Source organism: Mesoplodon densirostris, chromosome 9 (assembly GCF_025265405.1).
Source record: "Mesoplodon densirostris isolate mMesDen1 chromosome 9, mMesDen1 primary haplotype, whole genome shotgun sequence".
Classification (NCBI taxonomy): domain Eukaryota; kingdom Metazoa; phylum Chordata; class Mammalia; order Artiodactyla; family Ziphiidae; genus Mesoplodon; species Mesoplodon densirostris.
Window position 1 is genome coordinate 92,805,720 of NC_082669.1, and position 14,311 is coordinate 92,820,030.

Genomic DNA, 14,311 nt, shown 5'->3' on the forward strand with positions numbered 1-14,311 from the left:
CTATCTTCGATGTTTTTTGGTACTGTTCTAAATATCCGTGCCAACAAGAGGGCTTGTTTCTCTTTCTGAAACCAAGCAATACGCTTAAAAAATTGGGATTTAAAGTTTTTTGTATTGTGTGCTCTCTGATTTAAAGTGCTTTGCACTCAATCAACTGCTCCAAAAATCTAGAAATGATCATGTTAACTTTGCAAGGGGAGAGTGTATACTTCAAATTCACATGATTTGGGGTTGGTCCCATTACCAGATTGTGCAAAATTAAAATGAGAGCAGACATCCAAGCATAGGAAAGGGGCAGCTCTTTGTAGCTGAAGACTTAGCAGAATCAGAGATGAGCTGGACCCTCCCCAGTAGCCAGCAGCACCCCATCATCCTCCCACCTGATGCAGATGGAGCTTTCAGGAATGAGGCTGGCCAGGCTTAGAGATCACCTGTGGTCAGTGAGCAGAACTGCCCGAGGTACCTGGCCTGCGCCCTGGATCCCCTTTAACATAGCACTCCCACTAGCTAGTTCACTGGCCCAGAACACCTGAGTTTATAGTCAAAACTCAAAGCACTTTGTAGATGCTAATCCATAATCCTTCTGAGATTTATTACATTTTGTCTATATGTATGCATTCATTAGCTCCCCTAGGGGACTTTCAACTTTTTTTTTGCTTTAGACAATTATATTTATTAACATATTATTTTGAAATAATTTTAGATTTACAGAGAGTTGCAAGAAGACTACGAGAGTTCCTGTATACCCTTTACATGGCTTCCTTTAAGGTTAGCATCTGAAGAAAACATGACACAATGACCAAAATTTAAAAAATTAACATCAATTCAATACTATTTACTCATTTAAGACCTCAATCAAATTTTGTAACCTTTTTTTCTCACGTACTTTTTCTGGCCCAGGAAGTCATCCAGGATCCCACATTGCACCTAGTTTTCCTGTCCACTTTCTTCTACAGTTGATGACAGTTCCTCAGTCTCTGTCTTGTATGACATTGACAGATGCTTTCAACTTCTTAATGTGGGGTCTCTCTTATTCACCTACTTCCTCAGACCACCCGGAACAGCACATCACATCATATAGTTACAGATACAGATGTAGATACTGAATGCAAACATGAATGCCAACTGGTAGGTATTACACAGGAATCTATGGCACAGGTTTAAAAAACATGGTTTTAGGCAGATTCTCGACCACTGCGCCACCAGAGAAGCCCCACATTCATTTTTATTTGTCAAAATTTTAATCCACTTGTTATATTGCAGAATAAACATCTTATTGAAGAAAAAATAAATAAATAATAAAAACCGTGGTTTTTCCCCTGGTCGCTGTCAGTCAAAGCGAGCAGTCATGATACTGGGCCTCACCTGCAATCTGGTGATGTTGCTGACTCATCCTTAAATGCAGGTTGGATAAAGTTCTCCTGATCCGCATCCTTAGTAACTTTAATCTCCAACCACAACGTCTACATCTAGGGGCGGGACAGAGCCTCCAGGCACCACATCCCCCAATAAAAAATAAAAGCCCACGTATCCATCCTGGGGCCACATCACTGTTCACAAGGTGCCAAGGATGCTCTTACTTTGGTTTTCTGATCTCTGATCTCTGAGTTCCTTGGGGGCCCAGGATGGCATTTCTTTCATCTTGGAATCTCAGTGCCCACTACAGTGGTGCCCGCCCCCAAGACGGTGCTCAATACCCAAAGGCTGAATAGACAAAGAAGTGGTTGAATTTTATCTCCAAGGCTGGGCTTTATCTCTGACTGCCAAGTTTTGTGATATTCTATGAATATCAGCTGAGGTTCAAATTGGGCACCTCTCCCGAAAGTCATACACTTACCTATTGTTATTCAACAGCATCTACTCTGACAGCATAGAATGCCAGGCCCTGTACACAGTGCTGAGAATGCAAACGCAGATGATACAGCTTCCACCCTCTCAGGGGAGAAGCGACACCTGTACACAAACATAACTGAGGTGCAGTAGAGTCCATAACAAGTGTCATGAGCAGGCACGTGGGAGGCAGAGAGCAGGACAGACTCAGCTTCACCGGGGGAGGTCAGGTATGGCTCCTGAGGAGGAAACAGGGTCTTGGAGAAGGAGTAGGACTTCACCGGGGGAAGAACAAAAGCAACAGCACTTTGGGCAGGTGGAGCAACATGTGAAAGTGAAGAGGGGACCTGAGAACTGTAGGCAGGTGTTTTGCCCTGAGTACAGGGTTTGCAGGCAGGGATGGAAGATGAGGCTGGAGAGGTGGGTGGGGTGAGATCCTTAGACAATGGAGAATCCTCAAAGGGTCATAAGCTGGAGGAGACAAGACCAGCTTTCCAGTGAGCAAGATCATTCTAGCTGTAGTTTACTGAAGGCTCGGCGGGCAGATGCGAGACTGGAGGTGAGCACAGTGCTTTGGGAGGCTAAGGCACCTGTCCCCGAAGGGCCTGAGCTCAGACAATGGCGGTGGGAAAAAAAGGAGGGGCTGTAAGCAGCTCCTTTGCCTCTTTTTTGTTTGTTCATCCCTATTTTCGTTAGACCCTAATCATAAAGGTGAGATCGTTAGGCAACGTTTAACTAAGTTCCTGATTTCTGCTTTTCTAAACATACACAATGCCTTACCTAACCTGTTGATTCCTTTCCTGGATTAGAAGGAATAAGAATGAAGAATTAAGTAGTTAAAGGATGACTGACTCTCTACCCCCAGCTTCCCCTTAGTAAATTTGCAGGTGGACCACGAGGGCAAGAGAACATCCAATTGCAGACGGATCACGTGAGCAAGACAGAGTCCCAAGGAAGATGGGGAGAAGTCAGCAGGCCTGCACGCAATGGAAAGATGACGGAGAATCTGACCTCCTGCCTTAATGATTAACTGAGATTGTTTCCCCTTTAAAAATTGTGACGGCTGAACAGAATCTTTGGAGTTGGTCTCTGGATACAAGTCCACTTTCTCCCCAGATTGCCAGCTTTTCTGAATAAAGTGTCTTTCTTCTCTGAGAAGCTTGCCCCTCGACTTATTGGCTGTTGTGCGTTCGGTTACAGGGCCTGATACAAGAGGTATTTGGTGGTCAGAATTGATAGGACTTAGTGACACACTGGATGTGGACGTGGTGTGTCATGTGGCGTGTGTGGTGTGTTGAGGGCATGGAGCCATGGAAGGTGTCTAGGAGTCTAGGCTTCCCACTTGGGTTACTGCGTGGATTATCTGAGTGCCAAGGTTGAATGTCACTAAATGAGATGGAGAACATATAGAAGCAAGTTTGGAAGTAGAAAATGATGAATCCCACTTTGAACGTGTTGACTCTGAAGACCCACAGGGCACTCCGGGGCTAGGTCTAGAAGTTATATCTGTGACACTGAAGCTCAGATCTGAGGTCAGGACTGGAAATAGAGATTGGTGAGCCATCCAAGTGCAGGCAGGGGTTGTAGCCATCCAAGTGCAGGCAGGGGTTGTAGCCATGGCAGAGGATGATTAGCCTGGGATGCTGTGCAGTGACAAGAGGCTGGAGGCAGAGCCTTTCAACATTCACGGAACGGGTTGAGGAAGTGGAAACAGGGAATGAGGAGCTGCTCATTCCAAGAGAGAAGCTGCTCATAACCAAGAGAGAAGGGTGCCATGGAAACAGAGGGAGGAGGATGTTTTAGTAAGAAGAAGGTAGTCTAGTGTCACCTGCTGCAAAAACTGAAATCTACTGATTGAATCTGGCAATGAGAGGGTCACTGGGAATTTCACCCAGAGTGATTTTAATGACGTGCAATAACTTGGGGGAGTCTTTGGAGGTGAGGAAAGTGAGGCATTGAGTGTGGGTGTGAAAGGAAGGAGGGAGCACATAAGGTCGAGGGAAAGGTTTGTGTGTATTGGTTCATTGTAAAACTGGAGAGATGCCCATGAGTGTGAGCCGAGAGAAGAAGCCAGTCGAAAGGGAGAAGTTACAGGAGATGGGATGTGAAGCAGAGACGGAAGGACTGATCTCAGGCAAAGGAACTTCGTTGCTGAAGCTGGGGGATTGGGACACTCTCTGTCACAGCAGATGAGGAATGGCCTTGGAGTGAGTCAGCTGGAATTTGAATCTTTGTTCTGTGATTTAATAGCTGTGTGACCTTGGGCTTTTACTTAACCTCTCTGAGTCGGAGCTGCCGCCTCTATAAAACAAATATCAGCATGAATCTTGCAGAATCACCGTGAGAATGTGAGGGAGTGCATAATGCCTCATTGACACTCAATAAATGGAGGGTCATGGCCTCGTGTCCACGAAGGAACTGCTCCACTGCCCGCCTCTCCTGTGAGGAGGAAGGGCAACAGGGCAATTACTCTGTGCTCTGTCGTGTTGCTGCTCCTCAGCAGACATTTCCCCTCTCAGAAGCCCTCATTCTGGAGCAGAAAAGCAGGTCGTGCCCCAGAACGGCAGGTTTTCCCACCATGGCCGCCTCCACGCAGGCCAGGGCTGGGGGTTACAAAATCAGGGTGTCTCTCCTCCTCAAATGCAATGGAGATGCTTGTACGAGGGCCCTCAAGACAGGGCTTAGCACCTAACCATGATCTTCGTGATTCCCAAACACTTCAGATTCAGAGACAGCCTGGGGCTCAGTGGATGGTCCAGATCATGGGCCCAACACCCTCATCACATGGGAAGAAAACTGAGGCCTGGAGTGTTGAGCTCACGTGTTCCCACCCACACAGCTGGTAAACAGCATTGGTTCCAGATCCTGTCTAGAACTCCAGCCACTGTTCCAACATAGCCCATGGCCTGGGCATGAAGTATCCACACTCACGCAGCTGGGTCAAAAAGCCACGGGTCCCATGGGCTTCCATGGTGGCGCAGTGGTTGAGAGTCCGCCTGCCGATGCAGGGGACACGGGTTCGTGCCCCTATCCCGGAGGATCCCACATGCCGCGGAGCGGCTGGGCCCGCGAGCCATGGCCGTGGAGCCTGTGTGTCCGGAGCCTGTGCTCCGCGGCGGGAGAGGCCACAGCAGTGAGAGGCCCGCGTACAGCAAAAAAAAAAAAAAAAAAAAAAAAAAAAAAAAGCCACGGGTCCCATGGCAGGAACAAAAGGTGATGTGCCGTGGAGACGGGGCTGGGGGAGGGAGATAAGAATCAATTCCTAATTAAGTTGAAATAAAAAAAGCCTGGGGCATGGGGTTTGGCTCAGTCTTCCTGATCCGTGTGCCCAATCTGCTTTCCAGTCTCATCTCCCACTTACCCCCTGACCATCCTTCCCCCTCCTGCTAATTCCTCTGCTCGGCGCAATAAAACAGCACGCAGTTAACTTCTACCTGGAGGCTGACCAGGACCAGAATGTGTGCTTGAGTCGTATTGCATGGAGCTTTGCCTGTATTCTGGGCATGTGCTAACGCTACTTTCCTCACATGATTTAATCCATACAATGCGGAGAGGTAAATATATTACCATTAATCCATTTTGCATATGAGGAAATAAACACCTTATTTCCCTGCATCCTCCTGAAGGTAGATATCACTTTTTTCGAGTTCCTCCTCTCAGGATGTTGACCTGTGTGTGTCTAATTTCCCCCGTAAGCCCCAAGCTCCTTGAGGAAGGAGCTGTGTCTGGTTCTGCTCTGTACCCTTGGCGGTCCCTGGTTCAGCCTCTTATCTCCTCCCTCCTCTCCTGCCTTCCCTCCACCTGCCACCAGAGTGTTATCCTTGGAATCAGTTGTGATATATCCTGTCCCTCACCTTTTCAAGCTCTTGTCTGCTTTCCTGTTGCCCAAATTCCTAAACCCAGCATTCAAGGCTTCCAAATTCTGGCCCCAACTAACCTTTCCATCTTCTCCCACTGAGAGGGAGAAGGCTCTTTAGATTCAACTGTGACACTCACTGTCATGCTCAAGTCTTTGCCTTTGCTTCTCCTTGTGCCTGGAATTAACCTACTTTCCACCTGTCACTGTTTGAAGGCTCAGATTTGGTGCAGGCATTCAGATCTGTTCCCCACCTCTCAGGTCATAATCACTTCCTCCTCTTTGTTCCCTTGGTCTAGAGTTAGTACCTTAATTCACTGTCTAATTTCACATGTTTTTTGTTAGTTATATACACATACAGCATGAGTTCTTTCTTTGAGGACAAGAACCTCACTTTGTGTGTCAATTCTATACTCAGCATGGCTGAAGTTGGCTTTTGATAATAAAAACAATGTGAGTAATATCTGGAGTTTGTTGATCCTTACCACACGTGCTAGCACTGAGCTAGGGGTTTTACATGCACAGCCTCATTTAGTCTTTTCAGCAACCTCGTGAGGTGCCGTTATGTATCCCATTTTATTGATAAGGAAACTGAGGCGTTCGTGGAAATTAAGTAACTGGCCTAAAATCACACAGATATTAAGTAGTGGAGTCAGCATTCAAATCCAGCAGCCTGACTCCTAAAACCATCACACTATTCAGAGAGTGAATAAATACGTGAATGAATAGTGATATTTATTGCACTATAATTTTGCCTGCTATGTCTCATAAACATTGTTAGGATGAAATATCTGTCCTAGGAGCAATCTAAAACATACAGTGCAGATGTAGCAGGCAACTAGTGTTTTTTCTCATTCAGGAAATGATTGGTTCACCACGCGACCCCTCCTGCACTTGTCAAAACCCACACTCCCTGTATCCCCAGAAAGCCTGCCCAATTCAAATAAAAATTGGCATGGATTTAGCCTTACAGTTTTCAGTTACTGAAACCTCATTATACAATACACATGAGCCCTAGACCACGCCCTGCATTTAAGTTAAACACGTGCAAGAACTTTTCATTTAATCACCAGATTCTTCACGTCTCTGGGCTGCTGCTTGCTCCATCTGCAAAAGTCAGAATTGCTGTACCACCCACAGTGTTTTTATACCACTGCTCCCCAACTCTCTCTCATTCTGAAGGATCTTCTAAACTGCTTTAACTGGTTGGTATCTGTTAAAGGTTGTTTTTTTTTTTTTTGCGGTACGCGGGCCTCTCACTGTTGTGGCCTCTCCCGTTGCGGAGCACAGGCTCCGGACGCGCAGGCTCAGCGGCCATGGCTCACGGGCCCAGCCGCTCCGCGGCATGTGGGACCTTCCCAGACCGGGACACAAACCCGCGTCCCCTTGCATAGGCAGGCGGACTCTCAACCACTGCGCCACCAGGGAAGCCCTGTTAAAGGTTTTTATTCACTCTTCCTGGCAGCTTGATTCATAAAACCTAGGTTTATCCAACCCCATTATTACTTCTGCTCTTGGGGGACACACCCCATTTACAGGGACTTAGGTCTAGGGAAAAGGTATCTAGCCCAGGTGTCCTTCTTCCTTGCTAAAGAGGTGACTAAAACTACAGGGACAGGGTTGCAGACCTGCAAAGATAAACAAGCTGGCCAGATACGGACGAACGGCGGGGCTGGGATGTAGCTCTGGAGGTTCCCATGACCTCATCAACCTCTGAAGCATTGTTCTTCCCCCGTTACCAGAGCATTCTGATAACACTTACACACTCAGAGTGCACAGCCGGGGTTGTAGGGTCTGACCCGTGCAGCAGGGAGACAGCGCAAATCCCTCTGCTCAAATTGGAAAGAATCCTGACAATCATTTATTCGGAGGCTTGAATAAAATCCCAGGTTCAGAGAATCCTAGAGTTTAAAGAGTTCTCTCCTGAGTCCTCTTCCTTCATAGCAGTGGTGCTTCGTGCATTTCTAGATTTGTGTCTCTGTGTGCAGCTCTGGGCTCCCCAGCTGCACTCTCTGTGATCACTCTTACATCCCAGCGCCTAGCACGGTGCCTGGCCACAGTAGGTACTCGATAAAGACTGGTTGGATAAATGAATCAAATTCCAGAGATAATTTTAAAACAAAAATGGTATTTCTATTTTTTGTTTTATCATCAACTAGCTCATGATATCAGGAAACTCTCTGATCAGGAAGTGTTAGTTTCCTTATCTGCAAAATGGGAGGAAAATATCAGCCTTAACTCCTTTTCAGAGTTGCTTCAAAATTCTGGAGGCAAAAGTTGTTGCAGTTTGAAAAACACAAACCTTTGTAGCTATTTCTCATTAAAATACAAACCTCTTTGTAGCTATTTCTCATTATTATTATTTAATCAGTCTCTCCTGGACTTTGCACAGGTTGATGTGGCAAATCATTTTAACTCCAGGAATGAACACTCCATGTCATATCACGGAGCGCCTCAAGATTGTTTTAAACCTTTGAACCCTCGGGGGACAGTTTATTGATCCACTTTCTGTGCTGTTTTTAGCAGAGCCCTGGGTCCAACCCCTAGACCCAGAGACAGTGACGGATGTAGGAGGGTGTGAGGGCCAAGACCCAGAGGTTCGTTCCTCTGTCTCAAGGTAGGACTGTACCTAGTTGCTTCTGAATGAAGCAGCTTTCTCCCCTCCCTTTCACAGGGAGTCCCAGGAGAGTGAATTTCACAGGTTCCCTCACCTCTCAGGAAGGCTCTCCCAGTCGCTGTGTCCAAGGAGTCCTGGCCTCTGAGCTCTATCTAGGCTGTGAGTTTACTGGGTAAAATAGTTCAGACTCTTCAGAGGAAAGCCTGGGTCCAAGGTTAGTCAAAACATCTCCCTGGGGTCCATCTTTCACAAAAATCATACCCTTCCACCTTCTGATGACTAAGGGGGCCTTTCTAATAGCAATCACCTTGTACAGGATCAAAAGACTGCATTGTCTCTTCAGCTGTTGAGTGCTGTGTTCTAACTGTTACTGAATACACAGACTTAGGCCCCTAGGCTTCCCCCTTCAGCCCAAAGCCCCACATTCCCAAGCCCCAGACCTCAACACTGAGGACCAGCCCCAAGCTCAGTCTCTTCATTTTCCTCCAGTAACCCCTCAGCGTTTTCCTCTCCACTTTGGAAACCAAAAATCCCCCCAAGGCAGCGAGGTTTTCCTTAGGAACTATAAGGCACTGAACACAGGGGGACTCCTCTGGCCACTGAGAGTCAGCGAGCCTGGAACTGCCCAGATTTCTAACCCGGACCTCAGTCCTTGAAGATGTCTTCTTCCTGCACCAGGTAAACTCGGTAATTATAATTATATAGCTAAGGTTTGCTGAGCACTTACTTTGTGCCAGGCCGTGTTTGAAGTACTTTGCAAGCAACCTCTAATTTAATGTTTTGCAACAAACCTGTGAGGAAGGAACTATTTTCTTCCTATTTTACATTTAAGAAGACAACATTAATAACTTGCTCAGAGGCAGACAGCTAGTAAGTGGCAGGGCTTGGCTTCAAAACCCCGAGCAGTCAACTGCACGTGCTCTTTACCATTCTGCTCAGCTAGTGGGAAGAGGTGCGCCCCTCCAGTGAAAGCTGTTTCTACCTGATCATCCTCTATACTTCAAGGCTCAGCTCAAAAGCGCCCCATCGGGCTTCCCTGGTGGTGCAGTGGTTGGGGGTCCGCCTGCCGATGCAGGGGACACGGGTTCTTGCCCCGGTCCGGGAGGATACCACATGCCGTGGAGCGGCTGGGCCCGTGAGCTATGGCCGCTGAGCCTGCGCGTCCAACATCTGTGCTCCGCAATGAGAGAGGCCACAACAGTGAGAGGCCTGCGTACTGCAAAAAAAAAAAAAAAAAAAAAAAGCGCCCCATCTATGAAGCCTGTGTTCTGAGTTTTTCTCCCCGGTGGCACTTTATTTACACCGTCGTTGGGCTTTTGCCAAACTATGATAAATGGTGGCACCTGAGACCGTCCCACCCATGCCCGCACCTCTGCCCTTGCTTTAGAGGGAGGCTGTCACCTTATATCCATTGCCGCCTCTCCATCTCCTAGAAGAGCCTCCACGAATGTTCACTGATTGAAACAATGATGAACACTAAGGTGGTGGCTTCTGTCTGAAGCAATTCTGGGGACGAGGGCGAGAAGCACACTTATCTGGGTTCTTGGAGGATAAAGAATGAGTGAAAGTGGTAATCTGAGACTTTTAGAAGTTTATGATATAACTGGGAAATCCGCTGTGCACCCTTAACATATGGGTTTATGAAGAGACACATCAGCAAGGGCAAAAAATGCATATCTAGGGACTTCCCTGGTGGTCCAATGGTTAAGACTCCACGCTCCCAATGCAGGGGGCCTGGGTTCGATCCCTGGTCAGGGAACTAGATCCTGCATGAATGCCGCAACTAAAGGTCCCGCCCGCAAGAACGAACAGCCCACATGCGGCAACAAATATCCTGCATGCCGCAACTAAGACCCGGGGCAGCCAAATAAATAAATAAATAAATATATATATATATTTTTAATGCATATCTAGCTATCAATTCTGGGCATAGATGAACTTAAAACATTTTTTGGAATAGGTAACAATTCACATGATTCAAAAAGTCTAGGGACTTCCCTGGTGGCGCAGTGGTTGAGAATCTGCCTGCTAATGCAGGGGACGTGGGTTCAAGTCCTGGTCTGGGAAGATCCCACATGCCACGAAGCAACTAAGCCCATGAGCCACAACTACTGAGCCTGCACGTCTGGAGCCTGTGCTCCGCAACAAGAGGGGCCACGACAGTGAGAGGCCCGTGCACCGCGATGAAGAGTGGACCCCGCTTGTGACAACTAGAGAAAGCCCTCGCACAGAAACAAAGACCCAACACAGCCCAAAATAAATAAATAAATTAAATAAATAAATAAATAAATAAATACTCCTGTTCTCTGTTTAAAAAAAAAAAGTGTAAATGGAATATAGCGACTACTCCCCTCACCCAGTCCCCCAGCCATTCACACTCCTCCCCACAGACCACCAATGCTATTCCTTTCTTTTGTATTTTTCCAGAGGTATTTTATGCAAGAAAAAATAACATGTTTTTGCTATAATATATATTACATATACGTGTATATGCATTAAGTATATATTAGCTATACAAATATATTAGCTATATATATATCGTAGCTAAATTATGTAATATACACATAATATGTATTATATATGTTTTTTATGGATTGACTTTGCCTGGGATATTCAATATTATAGCAGGCCATAAATTAAAATCCAACCTTTACTAAGCTCACTATGTGATAGAAACTGGACCTCAAGATGAATATAACAGAAACCTTGAATCCTGCTCAAAAAGAGCTCCCACTTGGCCTAGGGTTGAGATGCATCTTATTTCACTTAATCCAGCCTGCACCCCAGAGACAGGCTGGGGTGGGGAGTGAGGGATAGAGAGGTAAAGGGAGCAGGTGGGGTGGACTTAAGTAAGTTTTAAAAGAGAATTCATCACTTTTCTCTACTTTCTGTCCCTGGAAACTAACCATAAAGTGAGTCATTGTAAAGCAGATCACATTTTCTCCATAAAAATAATGCTGCAGTTGGAGGTTACATTCTGAAATAGACTTGGCCACAAAAGACACAGATATGACTGGAGATGTCATAAGAGCAAAGAACCATAAACCTTTACAATCACTTAAAACAATAAAATTATGCTCCAAAGCGTTTTACAAATGTACATAAATGTACCTATCATATCGATTACACAAAGGGCCCCAGTGAACCATAAAATGTACAGGCAGCACATAAAAAACACAGCATTGCTACCTCATAAGTTTTCCCTAGGACATATATTGTGTCTGATAAGCATTAATTAAAAGATTAATTAACAATATTTCTTTCTGTCCCTCGTAGAATTTTTTTAAAAAGGCTTTTTGAGAATAGTTTGAAGATATTCTGAGATAATCATTTGGAGGCATTTTTTTGAGTTAATAATATAATAAAATTTGAGATGCCTTTTAGGCATCCAGAGCTCATTGAAAACCCATCCAAGAAAATTTGAACCATTGCCTAATGCTCCCAATACATTTTCTTTGATGGGGACAGAGACGTTCAAAATCACTCCCTTGATCGTAACATTGCCTTTAAAATGGCAGCAGCTCATTCAGACAGCAAAATATTTTGAGCACAAACTGTGCTAGCTACTGAGGGTTAAAAAGGAAAAGGGATAAGACATGACGTCTACCTGGAAGAACTCATAATGGACTGGCCAGCTATTATTAACATTAGCAGCTACCTTTTTGAAGGTTTATTATGTGCCATGGCAAGCCTTAGATACACATTAGCTCATTTAATCCTCGCGTTAGAAGGAAGATCCTTTTCTCTTTTTTTAAATAAATTTATTTATTTTATTTATTTATTTTTTGCTGCGTTGGGTCTTTGCTGCTGCGCGCAGGTTTTCTCTAGTTGCGGTGAGGGGGGGTTCCCCTTTATTGCAGTGCACGGGCTTCTCATTTCAGTGGCTTCTCTTGTTGCGGAGCACGGGCTCTAGGCACGTGGGCTTCAGTAGTTGTGGCGCGCGGGCCTAGTTGCTCCGTGGCATGTGGGATCTTCCCAGACCAGGGCTCGAACCCGTGTCCCCTGCATCGGCAGGCGGACTCTCAACCACTGCGCCACCAGGGAAGCCCACCCAGAAGATCCTTTTTTAATGTGTTTTAGAGAGGAGGAAACAATTTAAACTTAACCCAGGTGTTATAGGTTGAATTGTGTTCCCCAAAAAGATATGTTGAAGTCCTAATCCCCAGTATCTGAGAATGCAACCTTATTTGGAAATAGGGTCTTTGCAGATGTAGGTAAGTTAAAATGAGTTCACACTGGAATAGGTGGGCCCTTAATCCCATATGGCTGGTATACTTTTAAGAAGAGGAGAGAGAGAAGAGAGCACCAGGTGAAGACAGACACACAGGGAGAAGACGGCAGGTGAAGACGGAGGCAGAGATTGGAGTCATGTGTCTACCAGCCAAGGAAGGCCAAGGCCACCAGCCATCACCAGAAGCTAGTTGAGAGGCATGGACAGGTTTTCCCTAGAGTCCCCAGAAAGAATCAGCATTGCCAACACCGTGATTTCAGACTTCTGGCTTCCAGAACTGAGAGACAATAAATAAAAATAAGCCACCCAGTTTGTGGTCCTCAGGAAATGAATACCCCACATCACACGGCTGGTGGGGTGGAACCTGGCTGGGTCTGCCTCCTGAGCCCACTCTCTCAGCATCCGGCAGAGGGAACAAAGCTCCTCGGAGGGCAGGGAAGAGCAGTCACCTCGGCCTGCAGGCGGGAGTCTGGGAAAGCTTCTCAGAGGAAGGAAATTTTGAGCGGGATCTCATCGGGTAAGGAGGAGTTTTCCAGGGCCTGAAGGGTGGTGGAAGGGCGTGCTGGGCAGGAGGATCAGCAGGTGAGAGGTGAGAAGCAGCTGCACGTGAGGGGGTTGGAGTGATGACGGAAGGTTTGCGTTGCTGGTAGAGGTGGTGGCAGCTTTTGTTCTAAAAAGGAAGGATTCCTTGTAAAGTGAGGACTGAGTCCCCATTTCTTCCCTTCCACCTCTCCTACCTCCTTCGTGCAGTGGAGGCAAAGGTCCATTCCCAGTGCCTGCTCCAGCCCCACTGGGCTTCTTTCCCAGCCTTGCTCTGCCCTGGGAGCCTCTGCCCTCACCATCTCCGTGGCTGACCTCTCTGGTCCCCAGGTCTCCACCCTGGAGATCCTCAGAGGCACCACCCTCTGCCCCCTGGAGTTTCCTCATTGTGGAGCTCGGTTTTCTTCAACCATCTCATTATCATTTGTATGCTCTGTGTTCTCTACCTCCCCCCACCCCCACCCCGCCGCCCGCCCAACTTAAACTTAAGCTCTGTGTGAGCAGAGACCCCACCTGGCCTGTCCCCAGAATAAAGGGCTGGGTCCGGGACTTAGGAATGGCTTCGATAAAGATTTGTCAAATGAACATAGGAAGAACTTTCTAGCAGTGAAAGCAATTTAAAAGATCATATGGATGCCCCCAGGAGGACCTATCTATCACAGTAGGGATTCAAGAGAGGCACAACACGTGGGTCTGCAGGCATGGAAGGCAGTCAGACTAAAGCCCTAGCGACTCTGAGCCTGACTTTGCCGGTAGTCAGACTGTGTCTCCACTAGGACCCAGGTCTAATAAAGAGAGGCCTTTACCTGCGTGAGAGTCCAGGAGCCTCCTGGCAGGAAACTCATCCTAAGGAAGGATAGAATCATGCACATCTCTCAGGTTCTGGAACAACAGGCCAAGGCCAGAGAGAAGTTTCAATTCTGAGGCCAGCAAATATCTGTTTCCAAGGGGGTGCTGTGGCCCAGCTCCCATACAGAGGGGGCTGAATCACAAAGAAAATAAAGGCAAAAAGAGACACGAGGCACAGAGAGAGCAGGAAGCATCAGTGGCCCAGGCTGCGATGGCCAGAGGCTCCATCGGGGCAGAGAGCAGCACAGTCTGCAGCAGCATCAACAGCACGGAGTAGCGGCCATCACGGCAGGAACCTGGAGGGCTACCGCGTAGCCTGGGAAGTTAAGCCGGTGTGGGCGTGACCTGCCCAGAACATGAGGGCCCTCTCCTAATTAGCACAAAGGTG